We start from the raw sequence: 17,867 nt of genomic DNA, 5'->3' as shown, positions 1-17,867 counted from the left end.
TTCTCCCTGCTTCTAACAGTGCTTCTCACAGTGCCCACCAATTACAGCGCCCGCGTGCCCCCTTTTCCCAAAGCACATCAGTGTGATCTTCTCACGGTGCTCAACAGTGCAGGTGTCACACAGGGCACACAATACAGAAGTCGAACATTTGGCGATATTAAGGAAAAATCGGAACAGCAGAACAAGTTACTTTCTTACCTGGTAACGTTCTTTCAATGGGATGTTCTGACGACGTATTCCATATCTATGACGGGTAATCACAACAGCTGTGCTGCTTCGGAAAATTTTCGGCGTCTGCGTCCTGCGTCAATGACGTCGATACGCTTTCCTCGAGGGCATCCGTTGAGCCGACGTCACCGGATGTTATAAGTAGGACGCACGATGCCCGTAGCCTCAGCTGTAGTTTTTTCCCCAGAACTTTGGGCACCAATCTTCTGCCAGTATGACCACAGAAAGCATTACGGAAATGTAGGCTGCAATCGCATAAGAAATTCTGTAGCGGGGCAGGCAGGGATGGAGCAATATGGAATACGTCGTCGGAACATCCCATCGAAAGAACGTTACCAGGTAAGAAAGTAACTTGTTCTTTGAGGGGATTGGTTCCTCCGACGTATTCCATATCTATGACAGACTCCCAAAGCAGTACCAACGTATGGAGGAGGGAAAAGAATTTAGAAATTTAAAATGCCCAATTAAATTGCAGAGTAAAGGACCGTCTTGCCAAAGGCCAGATCCTGCCCATGGATAGAATCAAGGGAGTAGTGTCTTACAAAAGTATGGACTGAAGCCCATGTGGCTGCTTCACAAATGTTATGAATGGAACACCAGGAACCTCTTGTGCTTATGATGAATTGGCACAACCTCAGGAACTTCTTGTGCTTCGGATGAATTGGCACATGAAAATAAGCGTCCTTGAGGTCGAGAGCCACCAACCAGTCCTGAAGTTGAAGAGCCTGGAGGACTTGAGAGAGAGTAACCATCTTGAGCAGTAGAAGCAGCCACACCCCTAGTAGAATGGGCCCGTAAGCCTACCGCAGGGTCCTTACCCGCCATGCGGTAACATTCAGAATTGCCAAGATAATCCATCTAGACAAAGGCCCTCATTCTGACTCAGGTGTTAAGGGGTTTACGGCGCCGTAAACGGCGCCGACCCTTAACGCCTGATTACAAGGTTCCCTTTGCGGGATGGCTTTTAACGGCTGCTTTTTTGCAGCCGTTAAAATCCATGCCGCAAAGGGACCTTGGCGATAATTACGGCACCGTAATTTACGGTGCCGTAATTATCGCCTTTCCCCATTCCCATTATGCCCTATGGGGCGAAAATGGGAATGGGGAAGGGTAAAATGGGAAATGGGGATTTACCGCCCCACTCACCTTGGAATGGGGCGGTAAATCCGCCAACCACCATGGCGTAAACATAGTTTACGCCATGGTGGTAAGGGTACGACCCAGGCGGTAACTTACCGCCTGGGTCGTAATGAGGGCCAAAGTCTGCTTAGTAACAGCTTGTCCCAAACGCCTTCCAGCGTATCCTATAAAGAGATGATCGTCCATTCTGAGCCGGGACATGCGTGAAATGTAGAAACTTAAAGCTCTCCTAGGATCCAACCTATGAGGCCTCGCCTCTTCCTTACCAGGATGCGTAGGAGGATAAAACACCGGAAAGAATGACCTTCTGGCTTAAATGAAATACCGATATAACTTTCGGAAGACAGGAAGGACAAACCCTAAGGACAACCCTGTCCTTATGAAACACCGTGAAGGGTGGCTTAACAGAAAGTGCCTGCAACTCACTCACTCTGCGAGCAGAAGTAACCGCAACTACAAACACAGTTTAAGGTTAGCAGTCTCAAAGAACAAGAAGGTAAAGGCTCAAACGGAGCTCCCATTAGGAATTTTAGAACCAGGTTCAAATCCCAACCGGGCACCTGGAAAGGTGACGGTGGGAACACATTAGTGAGGCCTTTGAGAAACTGAGAAATCAAAAGGAATCTTAAAATAAGAACACTCCTCAGACGAGCGCTTAAATATGGACAGCGCCGCCAGGTAACCTTTAACGATACCCACTTGCAGGCCCTTGTGGGCTAACAAAAAAGCAAAAAAACAGAACCACAGGAATGGCACATGAAAAAAGATCCACATTCCAGTTGCAGAACTTTCTCCAAAGGGCAACGGTACAGGGACTTTGTTACGGGCCTTCTGGCCGAAAGCAACACCTCCATCACGTCTTCAGGGAGGTCCCAATCCTTATACCTCAACCTTTCAGAAGCCAAGCATGAAGGTTGAGGGACTTGACCTCTGGATGGAGAACCTGAGCCGCCCCCCTCCCATGAGAGCAGATCGTCTCGATAGGGAAGACGGCGTGGAGGGCAGATGGACATGTCGAGAAAGTCTGTGTACCACGTTCTCCTGGCCCATGCCGGAGCAATGAGGATCATCCGGGAACCGAACCTCCATAACCTCTGTAGCACTTGCGAAATGATGGGGACTGGAGGAAAAGCGTACAGCAGTGGAAAGGACCACTCCACTACGAACGCGTCCCCTCCTCTTGTTCCCGCGAGCAGAATCTCGCACTTCCGGTTGACAATGGTGGCGAAGGGATCCACTTGTGGGATCCCCCAAAGGGCGAAGATCTCCAGGAGAACCTCCTGAGCCATCTCCCACTCGTGAGAGACCGTGCTCTGCCTGCTCAGAGTGTCCGCTGCGCGTTTTCGTCTCCAGCCAGATGAACTGCCAAGATCGAAATATCCTGCTGGATGGCCTAGAACCAGAGCTGCATCGCCTCTCTGCACAGAGGAAGAGACCCTGCCCCCCTCTTTAAGTTGAGGTAGTGCCTGGCCACTGTGTTGTCCGTCAGGATCAGGACATTCTTCCCTCGTACAGAAGGCAGAAAAGCCTTCAGGGGTAGCCTGATAACCCTCCGCTCCAACAGAGTGATATGGAGTCTGGACTCCGATGGAGACCAACGACCGCTGACTGTCATCTCGTTGGTATGAGCTCCCCATCCCGTGAGGGACACGTCCGTCACGATAGTTACCTCCGGCCAGGGTAGCCAAAATGGAACCCCCTTCATCAGATTGCCTTTGACGGCCTACCATAGAAGATCCTGGGCGACCAAGGGCGGCACCTCAGCGGGGTCCAACATCCTGCCGGAGGACTGAGACCACTGGAGTTTGAGAGCCCATTGCAGAGATCTCATCCGCAACCTGGCCTCTGGCACCAGAAGAATGCAGGATGCCATGAGGCTGAGCAACCTCAAGAACTCGAACGCCAGGAGACTCTGGGCATGGCGAAACTTGTGCACCATCTGCAGAATGTGATGAGCGCTCACCTGGGGAGGGAAACACTGCCCCAGGGATTTGTCGAGCACTGCTCCGATGTACTGGAGCCGCTGGGTTGGCGTCAAGTGGGACTTCTTTAAGTTGAGGGAGAAGCCAGGCTTGTGAAGGGAGTGGCAGGTGACTGACAGATGATCCAGGACTTGCTCGGGAAAGCGCGCCCTGATCCACCAATCGTCCCGGTAGGGGTAGACGTGAATCCCCCCTTTCCTGAGATACGCTGCCACCACCACCATGAGCTTGGTGAAGACCCTCGGGGTGGAGGTCAATCCGAACGGCAGGACCCAAAACTGAAAATGCGAGTCGCCAACCGCAAACCTCAGGAACTTCTTGTGCTTGGGATGAATTGGCACATGAAAATAAGCGTCCTTGAGGCTGAGAGACACCAACCTGTCCTGAAGTTGAAGAGCCTGGAGGACTTGAGAGAGAGTAACCATCTTGAACTTGTCCTTCCTGAGGAGCTTGTTCAAACCACGCAAGTCCATGATGGGTCTCAATCCCCCGTCTTTCTTCGAAATCAAAAAATAAGGGGAATACCATCCCTTGTTCCTCTCCGCTACAGGCACCAGTTCTATGGCGCCTTTCTCCAGCAGGGATTTGATTTCCTGCGCAAGGAGTGGATCTGGACTCTTCAAAGAGATATTCCCTGGTGGATTGTCGTGAGGCCTCTGCCGGAAAGGAAGACAGTAGCCGTGGGCTATGATCTCCAGAACCCACACATCTGAAGTAATGGCACGGCATTCTACAAGATGCTGCGCCAGCCTTCCCCCAACCGGCGAACCATGGGACATGGCCTCATGACTGAGTTGAAGCGGCTGCGGCAGTGCCTTAGGGTAAAGAGGCAACTGCCCGGGCAACCTTGGCACCTCGAGTACCTTGTTTTCCACCTCTGGCACTCCTACGATGGCCCCTTTGACTTTCAGCCCCTCTCGTCCTACCAAAGGAAGAGTAGTATCGAAAGGAACCTCCCCTCCATTGCGGTCCCCTAGGACGAAAAGGCAGAGGTTGGCGAACTGCAGCGCTCAACGACTTCGCTGCAGCTTTGGAGGTCTGCAACCTCTCAAGGCTCTCATCTGCCTTGCTGCCAAAAAGATGTTCACCATCAAAGGGCATGTTGAGAAGCCAGGCTTGCACGTCAGGAGCAAACCCCGACTTCCGCAACCACGCAAATCTGCGCATTACGGTGCTCACCGTCATGGACCGGTTGACACAATCTTCCATGTCCAGACCCAACTGAACGGATTTACACATGGCATCCTTGCGATCCTGAACAAGAGCAAGAAAGCCATCCCGTTCCTCCCCTTCGGGAATATGTTCAACCGCCAAAGAGACAATTCCACAGAGTATGAGTGAAACGGGCTAAGGCACACACGGAGTTGGCTGCCTGTAAAGCCATACCCCCTGAAGAAAACACTTTCTTCGCCCAGCCATCAAAACGCTTGTCGTCCATATCAGGGGGGATGGTAGGGTACGACGCCTGTTTTGCCGGGGCCGTAGCCGCCTGCACCACCAAACTCTCTGGAGTGGGGTGCGTAGTCAAGTAGCTGGGGTCGCTACTGGCAGGATGGTATTTTTTCGGCAAAGACTTGCCCACTGCCGGGAGGCTCTCCGGAGCAGTCCAAGCCACTGCCACCCTTCTTTGCAAGGCCATATGGAATGGCAGTACCGGGTCAGTTGGTGGACCTTGGTCCAAGATCTCTGTCAGGTCATCCTGCAGTAAATCCCCTGGTGGCACAGACCACCCCAAGTACTCCGTCACCCTCGACATGAGGCGCCGGTACGAGGATTCAGCATACGTACCCGGCTCAGGCCTGCCAAACTCAACCTCCGGGGAGGTGTCCAGACCACTGGCGTCGTGCAAAGACTGACGCAGGTCTCCTAACTGGGTATGACCAGATAATAGGTCATCAGGAACTTCCTCAGGGACCAGACCTTCATCAGACCCTTCATCCACCTCAGAAATATAGTCAAGAGGCTGGAACAAATCCCTGGATGAGGGCACAGAAAGAGGCACGTGTTTGGACATGGCCAGAGCCTTCCTCAGGGTTTCCACCGGTCTCCGGGACACCTCCAAGAAATCCTCCTCGAAAGGCGTCGAGGGAATCAGCATCGAGTGTGGCGCCGATGGCTTCGATACAGGCCTCGTTGGCAGAGCCCCGAGCGTGTCCTTCGACGGTCTCGGCGCCGAAGGCATCAACGTCTTCTTCGAAGACCTCACAGGCTCCGAAGGTCTCGATGGCGTCGAGGACTGGGACCTGAAGCGGGCATGGCTAGAGCGATCCACCTTGTCCGACCGGGACCTTGAAGGTTCCCGGTGATCACGATGACCACTCGAGCCCGAAGGCATGCGAACGGTGTCTCTAGCACGTTCCCTGCCGGCGTTTTTCGATGGCGCGGACGGAACAGAGCCCTGCGACTGAAAAATCGCCATCATCTCCTTAGGAAATGAATCCCATTCCGCAGGAGAGGAATGCTTGGTGGGACAAGCAACCGGCCGACGGGGGGGAGTCCTCGGACGAGCACGGGGAAGGCGACCAGTGACGGCACTTGCGTTAATGCCTCGACGAGGCAGAGGAATGGCGGGACCCACTCTGGGACCAAGACCCCCTGGACTTACGCCAACGATGCAAAGAGTTGCCCCTTGAATCGTCAGTCGAAATCCCAGTGGATTTCCACTTCCGGGGCTTGGACACCTTACTGACAGAAAGCTTCTTCTTACGCTCCCGCAAGGCCTTCAACATGAATGACTGGCAATCGTCACAATCATCCGTGGCGTGGTCCTCACAGAGGCACCAGAAGCAGGCGTTGTGCGGTTCTGTCAGCGACATTCCTGGAACCGCAGTCCCGAAATTTCTTGAATCCCAGCCGCGGGGTAGAAGAAGACGAAGACATCAGGAAATCTTCACAAACAAACGGGTTCGAAGAACCGATAGAATAACTCAGAAGAACCGAGGCACGCCGAGATCTCCAAAGCCAACACATTCGCGGAAACTGAACTGAGGCTACGGGCATCGTGCATCCTACTTATAGCATCCGGTGACGTCGGCTCGACGGAGGCCCTCGAGGACAGCGGATCGATGTCATCGATGCAGGACGCAGACGCCAAAAATTTTCCCAATCAGCACTGCTGTGGTGATTACCTGCCATAGATATGGAATATGTCGGAGGAACCAATCCCCTCAAAATTTTTGAAAACGAGAAAACATTTACTTTCACAAAACAGGCAGGGCAGTTTCACAACAATGCATAATTAAAACCAATACACATTGAAATATAGGCCCAGTTATTGTGTTAATCCCAGGCTCACACTGTCTAGGAAGAAAGGGCCAGACAACGAACAACTTTTTACACTTCGCTGGCAGGATCGATGGGTTGACAGCAACAGTTTAATCATTCAAAAATCCCAAATATATATAGGACCAGTACTTATTAAATGCCTTCTTTGCATTTTCAGATCAATTTTCTATATGTTCATATTAATGGTCGCACACTAATGGCTCCAGGGCTAAAAAGTGAAATTCAGATTTTAAATTTAAATGAGACCATAGTTATCCGGCCAGTAGCCCAATCCTGCTGGTAATGATCCCCCTTGCTAAATTAACCTGGACGCTTAGAGCAGATGGTAACGTTTTTATCTAACGGACCAAAATAGTGGTTTTCAAATTGATATATTTATTTTGCAAATTTGCAAGCTTTTATGGCATGTCTCCACTTCCTCAGGCAGAGATGAAATGAAGCATTTGAAAAACATCACAGCATTACAGCTTTCATAGCCCCTCCTGCAGATACCCAGTTATCTGTGCCTGTCTGTACCTGATATGTAGTTTTGCTCAGAAAGGCATGTAGATGTTCAACCCCCCCACACATTGCAATCTTCAAGGCCTAAATGGTACCCTGTGTTAAATAGAGCAAAGTGGAGAGCAGGGGAAAGAAATGAAAACACAGCCCACCCTGTCAGTGTGCTCTCAGGAAGGCTGGAGGGGTTGGTTAGGTGTCACAATGGGATGGTTTACATGTGCATCCAGCAATATTGTTTACTTGTTTACTTGATTATGTGCATAAAATGTCCCGGATGTGGCTACTATGTTGGGGGAACTAGACAACCTCTACATAAATGCATGATCCTCCATCGTCAAAACAAGTATGTAGTATTTATTTTTAGAATATCCATACTTAGAATTCTTACACTATATTACAATAAATAAGTGCATGTACATTTTTGAACACTTCTCATTTAATAAACAATACGTTTCTATACTATTTTTATAATAAGCACAATAGAAAATGTAAATCTGTACATTTAGCATTATCCGAACACCAGCATTCAACATGTTTCTATTTCTACCTATTCCTGTTATCATTTTTTAAATTTGTTTATGGTTTATAAAAAACTTTACAAAACGTTTATACAAGTTATCACTACATGTTTCCTAAAAAGAAAAAGAAGAAGAAAAATACATTTTTAATTCAAACTTTTTCCAAATTCAACGATAGTACAAATGTTGTTGTCGGTGCCTGTATTCTCTCTGAGTTAGACAACAAAATCTGCGTCCATAGTAAGTTTGCCGTCAAAAATATTACAATTCTCAAATAGATGTTTAAAATAATAGTGTCATCTATTATTACATTTTGGGCATTCAGAGACCAAATGGTGTAGAGTTTCTGTTTTGGAAAACCCACACTCAAACCTGCACATACTCTCTTCTTTTTTTATCTGGTTCCTTCTGAGTTGAATTTCTCTTGTGTAATGTATCTGCACACTCAAAATTCAACATGTTTCTATTTCTATCTATTCCTGTTATTTATTTTTTTACTACTGTACATATATATATATATCATTTTACAAATATCTAAAGTACATTTGCTACAATCAGGTACATTCTATGGAATGTTATGTTAAAGGCCATTTGTATATATATGGATCATGGGGGATAGCTGTATACTAGTATTCAAGGTGCTGTGTATGGCTAATCTTCACAATTCTATCTAAATGTGACATATGGCTAATCTTCACAAATCAAGGCATAAATTAGTTTTAAAAAATTGATTAGCAGAGTTTGCTAATTAAAATGTTTTTGATTAGCAAACAGACCCATTTGATTAGCAATATTGTACGAATATTGTTAATGTCACTAGATGGTATTTGAACCTAATACATGAAATGAGCAACAATACAGCAGTTTTGCTTACTGCTGAAATAAGATAACTTCAGCTAGACCTGCAGGTCGGGTAACTCAGTTTACCTTTTCAACCTACGAGAATGCACTCGACCCATAGCAACGGAAGACAACACATTTATAATGCAATTTCTGTAAAATGGTGCATGTCACTACAAACCCACTTTGTTTGGCACGCTGCTGCCACCCAGAGACGAGCCATGCACAGTGAAACTTATTTGACATTTACTACAAAGTAGATGTTAAATAAAAGTTTGAAACATCTCTTTTAAATGCTACTCACCCTTCATAAAATCTACTCGACTGAGTGGGCGAAATGACTTGGCCATAGATAAGTGTTTGTGAAATGTAAAAGGTTAGCTGCATGAATGGACACAAACAATATGATAAAAAAAAGTCTCTGAAAACAGTTTGGCCAGCTGTCTCCTGCAGGTGGTAATACATAGTACAATCATAAAGCAAAACAAGCTCTTTCTGCTAACTACAGTGTTTGGCATTGCAGTAGATCTACAGACTGGATGGAACTATTGATCACTACTTTGCGTAAGCATTTAGTTTGGTTTGTATATTTATTATGTAAGAGGAAAGGAAGAGACTAAGCAGAGTGGATTGCATAACAGGCAGAGCACTGGCCAAACTAGGTGGAATATTGTAGTTTGTCATCATCTCACTTTCAGGGTACCTGATATAAAGCAACTAGGCGATAATTGAGAATGTCCATGGAGTATGGGTTCGATCATGGGTTGAGCACCAGTTGCAAAATGTATGCGAACTGCAGGTTACAGAACTACTTTTGCCATCAAAAGCATTTGATCATATGATAATGTACATTTTCAAAAGTGCATTAGTCAACATGATGCGTCTTCCCCAAAAAAATGAAATATAGTTGACACTATGAAATTCAGTTAACCTAAACTTTACTGTAGAGCATGGATTGTTGCAAGGTTTTACAGTCTCAATACTGCAATTATGTATTATTCAACAACTTACATTTTAGGAATGGAATTGCATGACTGGCTTTTTAAAAGATATAAAGTTGACACATACTTGTCTTTGCCAGACAGGATACTTCTGGTTTGCAATTATTTGAAGAAAAAAAATCTTGCACTCCTACACATGCATTTGGCAGTAAAGAGTGGAGGAGAGGATTACTGCTGAACTTTCCCTTCATTAGCACTTAAAGTGAACAGAGTAAAGAGGGTGAAGAGAGCACCAAAAGCAAGAGAGGAATGCAGGGCGAGCAGTGCTTTCATTGAAGAGGGCAACTTAAATAGCTAACTTTGCTACACAAGTGTTCATTTGATTAGCAAAACTACAGAATTGCATAGCAAATTGCTATGCAACACTGCTTATTTTATGCCTTGCAAATCTATCTAAATGACATGCATGGCTAATCTTCACAATTCTATCTAAATGTGGCGCACAGTAGCCAACTATCATGCGCGGCACAGTTCAGCACATTGGCCAACTACAGAGCTACCTTACACAATCAGACTATATTATAATAGGTAATAAGAGTGGTGGGGATTTAATGGAGTACAGTAATGGCTGTGCCCCCGCCCACACCACACTTACCTTGTCAGTCGCAGTAGGTTGTGTCAGGCAAACACGAGCAAACATGGAGTTGAGCTGCCTAGGTGGGAGCTGTCCTCTGCCTCAAGCCCTTTGCCGATGGCTCCCAGGGCAAGGCTGCCCTGGAAGGTGTAAGGGAGGCATGGTATCACTATTATGACACTGACACAAGAGGTACAATTTCAAAACATTTATTCAATTTTCAGGGTTTCGAAAAACTCCTGCTTGGCCCTATAGCTATGATGGGAGAAGTCTCTGCCATCAAATAATAAGGAAAACACAGTCCTAGGCAAAATGGCCTATACTAACAAAACATAAAGCCTGCCCTATCTGTTACAAAAATTGCGTTAAAGGGAATGCATATGCAAAGGAAAATCAGTGTTTTAACATGAAGGATACAACTGGCTGAGTCAACACTGCTCCCCTTGTTGGACAGCACGGAGTAAGGCGACCCCCGCAGACAGGATGACACAATCTGGCTCAGGTTCTCAAAACAAAGACAGTTCAAAACATGGACCAAGGCCCACCTGGACTTCCACATTAAAGTCTCTAATTCCAGCTTTCAAAAGTTCTTTCACAATGCAACAAAAGTTCACGCAGGTCTCCCTCAGTTGGGCTCAGACCTTTTAACCAAAGCATTTGCAGGGGTTCCCTTCCCAAGCTTAACTCACATTCATTAGGGGTTCCTTTCCCCTAACCTATGACACTTCTGGTCTCCATCAGTCGGGCTCAGACCTTTTCCTGATGTCGAAGACTTTTGAATGTGCAAGGTTTATACTGTAGAACTCTGCAGGACCACTTAGACTTTCCCTTCAGGTCAGACTCTTTTGTTATTCGCCCCAGTGTCTCTTGGTCTGGGTAGTTCAATATCATAAACACAAAAGTTCAACATTCACCTTTTCACTTCCCTTTTTGCTGCGGTTAATCCTGATCATAACGCATTTTAGAGTTTATTCACTTTGTTGCTTTATAACAAAACCTTTCACCTTTCGCAGAGACTTTTGAGTGGGCTACTTCCATTCGCCGGACCACTCTACTACTCTAAATTACTGATAACTGTGAAGCCAGTGATACAAAGTTCACCACAGGTCTGCCTTCCTTTGCGCCTCATGCAAACGCGTGCAGCCTTCAATTGTGAAATATACTGTTGAAACTTAAATCTTTCCTTAACACACACCGGCCTTTCATGTCGCTGGCCAACTCAGCGGCTGTTCGCATTGCTTTCTTGTCTTTTCGGTTTTAATTCACAAGTCAAGGTTAGTACCAGTGCCTTGGCCCCACCTCCCCAACTCTGCCATTCACCTGAGAGGGTCGCTGGTACCCTTGAAACACAATGCTGTCTTTTGTCTGGGATTTGGCCTTCTCTCTGTATCTTTCACAGCTTTTCAGAGGCAACAACCTCCTACAGGGATCTTGTGGTATCATGTATGAATGAGAGTGACTGTGTGGGCCTCATTGAATGTTAGGTGGAATCTGGAATGCTGCAGGCCTGGGGCTCTGAAGTTGACGGTTAGGGACTTTGAGTTTGACAGGCAACCAGGGCAGATGCTGTAGACCTTCTCTCCCACCTCTCTGAACTGCATCTATGTAACTAAGAGAATAAAGCCTCTTGTCTGTTCGGACTTACCTGGGTCAGCCTGGTTCCTGCTCCAGGGTACCTCTTGCTAGTGAGCAAGATACATCAGATCTCCTGGGTTTCTCAATCCTGTGTTTTCGTCCCTCTGTCGGTCGCTCTGCTCCAGTAGGTTTGCCTTCACTCCAGAAGGTCTGCACCTTCTCATGTTCCACCTTGTTCAGAGTGGGTCTCTATGTTCCACCTTTTATACGTGTGGGGAAAGCAAATGGGTATCAGATGTATGTGATTAAAGTCAAGTTCCTGACTTTGCCTGACCCGATTAGCGGGACATGTCCAATGATATATCTAAGGGTTAGCCTATTTACTCTCAGTCGCCATCTTCCACGGCCCAGTGTTTGAGCAGAAGGGGAAGGGGAGTTGTAACATTGGGGAATCTTATAAAATAGGATGGTTTATGGGTACAAGAAAGGAGGGGAATCCCGCGTCTCACCATCGATTGTCTCATCCTCCTGCACAGGACCACCCCGGGGGTCTGGATCCAAAAATGACGTCCGTGCTTTGGCCATCTGAGAGAAAGATTCCCAGGACTAGTAGGTGAGACAACCCTTTGGTTTCTCACAGAGGGCCAGTGATGCAGGGTATTTTCCCAGTTATGTGACCAAGGACAGTGGACAATCAGGAGGAAGTGAAAAGCAAGCAGGGGCGTATTGATTACTAACGGCAAGCCAGGGGAAACCACTAACAAAGGACAGGAACCCCAGACTCCCTCAGCCAATTGCTATCAAGATGGGAGGAGAGAGAGAGGGGGAAAGAAACAGAAACAAACTAAGGACTACACACTCAAAGGCAGTCCTCTATAGAGGTTGAAACAGCACAAAAAAATTGGAAATCCCAATAAAACACAGACAAACCCCCCCCAAAACAAACAAAAAGGCTGGAAACTTACAAGATGCTTGCGTGATAGGATGCCCATTGATTACTCTATAACATAACATTCAATAAGAGATTGTCCGAATGCAGATGTTACGAAAATAGGACTAAACTTTGGTGAAGTCAAGTATTGGCTGTGCAGGTATAGGAAAAAACATTATAATGAAGTGTCAGTGCTTGGAGGTAACCTAGACACAGTGAAAGCTAATACCACCAGGACAATGGATGAAAATGTCATTCAAGTACACTGAGGGCACCTTCAAATCTGACCCGCTTAACTGGTGGTCAATATTCTAGAAACAATATGAGGGATGGAGACCAGGTCCATCTTGGCAGATTGGTATATAGTGCAGATTACACAGCAACCCCAATATTGTATTTAAGGGTCAATCATATAGGACTGTCCCATTATGTTATGCAGCATTTGTATAGCACCTACTGTATGGCCTCGAAAACGCTGTGGGATGAACGCCCTTCGGAGGACCGAGATGTGATGTGTGGGAGGATTCCAAAATGAGTGTGTCTATTTATAGCTGGCACAAAGGTAGGCAGGGTGTGGTTAGGTCCCAGACAGCAGCCCATGGAAATCAGAATAGTGAATAGGTGCTGTGACAGGCATCAGGAGAGTAGGAGCGTCAAGGAGACGGGTTATGTGCACAGCTGGACCACATTATTTTGTGGGACTCAGCTGGATTATATTGAAAGTGGTGGTTTGTGTTGTGAAGCTGAGTGGTGATTCTTGCAGATGTTTGCGGGTGGGTGGCTGTGCCCTGGGAGGGATACAGCTATGTTCCAATGGAGTGCTAGACTTACCTACCAGTGAATCAAGGAGGATATCTAGTTGCCATGAGGTCTTGCAATGCAGATCATAAGGCCTAACTGGAATCCTTTACGTGCAGGCTAGGTACCACCCTATTGTCTCATCAGGTGACTTCTTCCTGTAAGTGGGCGATAGTTCACCCAGGAGGTGGACTAGGTCAGTCAGGATGCAGAAGGGAAGATCCAAGTCTTCAGAGCATTCCAGGAAGTGGTATGTGGCGGATGATAAATGAATGGAGATCCAGATAGTGGGAGGTTGGACTGAGAAAGAAGAGCCCTATTTATAATTATAATTGGTTATTTATAATGCGCTTAATACCCAGAGTTTTCTAAGCACGACCTGGGGATCGAACCTGTGTTGCTCTGCATCTTCTTGCTTCCAAGGCGAGCACGTATCCTCTGAGCTATCCTCCTGAGACTCAGCCATTCTGGTGGATTTTGGAACTGGGATGAGGAGAACTGTGTTGTATTTCTAGTTTTTGTTGAGCCTATAGGGTGTGAGATTGTGTTGCAGATATTCTGGTCCTGTGTTGTGGAGTGCACGATGGGTGATGCACATTGCCCTGAAGGTGGATCATGGCCAGATCAGCAGCCAATGAAGGACACAGAGAGCGAGTGTGATGTTTTCCATAGGGCCTATGGCAAAAAGGAGCCTCACTGCAGTGTTTTGTACCTGCTGGAGTTTAAACTGGGATGCAGGGGCCCCCAGGCATCACCCGTTATCATAGTCTAAGCAAGAGAGCATGATTCACTAATTAAGTGAATGATCACTGTTTACATACCGTGTCAATAAGAAGCCACCATCAAACAAATTTAGATAATTACTGTTTTTACTTACGGTTTTGACTGACAGTTGGCACAATTTTCAAAGAATATTATGTCCAAAATATAGTTTATTCCGAGACAACACACAGTCAGTTAAGTCTTAATCGTTCGCCCACCATGGTCACAGAATGTCCCCAAACATCCTTGCAAAATGGGGGAATTTAATGACAGCCACCTCAAGAGTAGGGGATGCCATAGAAGCGTTTGGCTGCATTCTGGGTTCATCCTCAGAACACCACTCAACACAAGTAAGATGGACTATTGTAATTGCTTGCTTTTGAACGAAATTAAAAGATATTCCATCCATTCATAAATATTACAAGTGAATGCTCCACAAGTACTCATACCATATATGTTCTCCAGTCTATTGTTCTATGTCATGTTCTTATAGCTAAGTATACTGAAACATATGTACCAAGAGAGTGATCCAAAAATATGTTAACATACATGAGTGATCTCATGTCTGATGTTATCAGTGATGCAATAAGTGATGTCAGATATGATGTAATCTGTGATGTAATCTCTGTTGTCATTATTGTGGTCATAAACTGTGCAACAGGGGGCGACTAGTTAAGGTGGCTTTGCCTAAATTGTCAGCCGAATTTCAAGGGTTTTGCTACATTACATTTTCACCTTCACATCTCGAAGTTTTTTTTTCAGTGAATGTGAAAGGTTTTGTTGCAATGTATTGTTCATCTTAACTGTTTTCAAACTAAAGGTTTTTTCAGTGAAGATAATACATGCATACATTATAGAGACAGCAAAGGGTGTATTACATTGGTGCCATTCATCAAATCCACAGAAACCTTTGTGACAACAATATAGACCTGATCTTGAATATTTTTGCTGCGTTTGGAGTAGTTTCGTCTAGGGGGGTGTAGGAGGGCAAAGTTGTTGGGGAACCAGGGTAGGTGGAGAACAGTATTGGGCAGCTTATAACTGTGGCATTGTTTGACGAATTTGCACAACATAGACCTGACTCATACAAAGTTTGGTGTGGTTTCATCAAGGGGTGGGGGGGCAAGAGAGTTGTAGGGAGGTCAGTGTTGGTGAAGATCAGTTTTTGGAAGGCTTACAATTTTGGCGCTGTTAGACAAATCCACATGGATCTCTGCAAAAACAATATAGACCGACTTTTAATATTCTTGCAAAATTTGGTGCGTGCACATCAAGGGTGGGAAAAGTTGTAGGGGGGGGGTTCCAAAAAATGTCAGTCTTAACAGACTTAAATGGGGACTACATTTTGCTTGCGGCTAAAGCCCAAACCGCAGGCTGGATTTACACCAAACTTGCATGAGGATCTTTGGTCAGGTCCCGAAACCATGCTTTTGCTCATTTGTTGTTAATCCGCCCAGACTTTTATTTTTGCAAAAGTGTCACAATGTAGGAACAAAATATAGTCTGGGGCCAGAGAGTGTCCCTTATTATGTATGTTTCATTCTTTAGTGTCAGGTGTAAAGTCATAATTGGAGTACTAAAATCTCTTCTTTGATGTTTTTAGAACAGAGCTGAGAACTGTTTTTAGAACAGAGTGATTAAGTGGATAGAGAATCTCATCATAGCCAATGCTCAGTCAATACAGAGTAACTCTGATGTGTAAGAATACCATGGTTATAAATGGCCTGTATTTTTAAATGCAAACTCCAACCAAGCTTTGCACCTGAATCCACCCTTAGATGCAGAAACACGCTTTTTAAATGTTGCATCTTCTTTCTTGCAAGCATCATCTGCTGTACCAGTGATGTCACTCATGATGCCATAATTGATGTCATATGCAATATCATCAGTGATGCCATTTGTGATGTCATCAGTGTGCTTGGGGGCTACACAATAGGGGTCTCATGGTTAACGTGGTGGAGCTTCCAGCACCTGCTGAATTTCAGCGATTGTGTGGCATTAAAGCGGCACCTTAATGTCACGTCCACTAAGGTTTTTTCACTGAATAGTTGCTTACTAATACACAAATTCAAACCATTTGAAGGTCGTCAGATTTTTATTTTAAAATGTACAAGTTGATAAGTACTACAAATGAATGCTCTACCGGTAATCGTATGGTACCTCTTTATCAGTTTAGTGTTCCATATCATGTTGCTATTATTGCTAAGTGTAATGAAATAAGATATGCATCAATAGAGGTGAACCAAAATATTCTAATTTATATAATCAATAATGACATGTTATAATTAATTATCTCATCAATGATGTCACGTACGTTTGTCATTAGTGATGCCATTAGTGATGTCATGTATGATTGTATTATGTAATTAGTGAGGTCACCAGTGTTGTCATCTGTGAGGTCATCATTGTGGCCATACACTGTGCAACAAAGGGCGCATAGTTCAGGCTGACTTGATTGAAATGCTAGTGCTGAGGCCATTGCCCTGTAGATGTAGGCACTGCAAATGTTAAATCTTTTTTTTCCTAAATCCATATTCCCACGATAATTCACAGTAATCATTCACAATAACAGAAATTCCTGTGTTAGAGTGGTGGGTCGCTGATTCCTGCAATAACGTGAACAATTGCTCAATTAAAAAGTCTTCCACATCCTAACAGGCACTCAACATGTGTCCCCGTTTTTCCAAGTTACTCACTTCACTCAATAACTTTTTCCCTCCCTGATCCTCTCTGATTACCCCCATCACTCATCACTTAGTGTGATGCACCCGTTGCCACAGTAATCTTGTAAGATTCCTGCGGTCTTCCCCTGATAAAGTGCAAATGTTCTACCCATAACTGGCTCCCCAACCAACCCCAACCTTACATGGTGTCTTCTTTCCCACACCCGACCTCTAGCCTGATGCGATTGCTATTGGTATACAGCGCCAATGGCCAGGTCATCTAAGCGCTGTTGTTCAAAATAATCAGTGCTCACCTAGGAGTGACTACATAAACAGAAGAGTTTTGAGTATCCTTCTGATGTCGAGAACTTTATTAATCTTTGTAAGTGTGTTGCAATAGCGTGTGTTGTAAAAACATGTGCCTCTCTTCCTCTGCGTGGCACTGTCTGCAGACCAGCAGGCTGTTTTCTACCATCTTCAAGGAAGACCCTAAAACATTATGCAACATTTCCTTTCACAAATCTGTATATCAGAAAACATGGACTTCAATTCCCACAATGCACCGTGTGTCAGTACTCATTCTCTGGTTATTCCTATGCATCAGTATTGGAACCACAATCCCCACAGGTCCTAGAGATCAGTGCTGCTTTCACTTTCCCAGGAACACACAGGGAGGAGGCAGATTACCTTCTGGTGTGTTGCTCCAGGTGCTGCTAATGAGCCTGCTTCAGCACAGGGCAGGTCAGCATTTAAGCAACTGCCTGAAGGAGCACAGGACTCTTGCATCGAGTTCCCTCCCAGTCCTTTTTGCCTTGAGTCTCTGTATTCTGCCGTTTCCTGTTGCTGCCAGAACCTGCTCCTGTTCCAGTGCCCTGTGCTCCCTGCCTTGCAGCCCTGATACTCTGCCTACTCTCCCCTGTGCCTCTGTCCTTCCTGCACAGCAGCCCTGCTGCCCTGATTGCAGTCTCCTGTTCCCTGTCTGCAGCCCCTCGCTCCCTACCTCCAATTCTCTTGTTCCATGCCTGCAGTTCCTTGCATTGTGCCCAAAGCTGTGTTTAATGGCTTTATC

At 45.8% G+C, this 17,867-nt stretch overlaps 1 protein-coding gene across 1 annotated transcript in view; it reads right to left on the bottom strand.

The window, feature by feature from the left end:
* The window catches only part of LOC138492015 (all-trans-retinol 13,14-reductase-like), a 291,725-nt gene that overhangs the window by 163,408 nt on the left and 110,450 nt on the right, over positions 1 to 17,867 (bottom strand). The window lies entirely within an intron of this gene.

This window comes from Ambystoma mexicanum, chromosome 10 (genome assembly GCF_040938575.1).
Source record: "Ambystoma mexicanum isolate Mex_15411 chromosome 10, UKY_AmexF1_1, whole genome shotgun sequence".
Classification (NCBI taxonomy): Eukaryota; Metazoa; Chordata; class Amphibia; order Caudata; family Ambystomatidae; genus Ambystoma; species Ambystoma mexicanum.
Note: the sequence above shows the minus strand (reverse complement) of the source record. Positions and strands in the feature narration are given on the sequence as shown.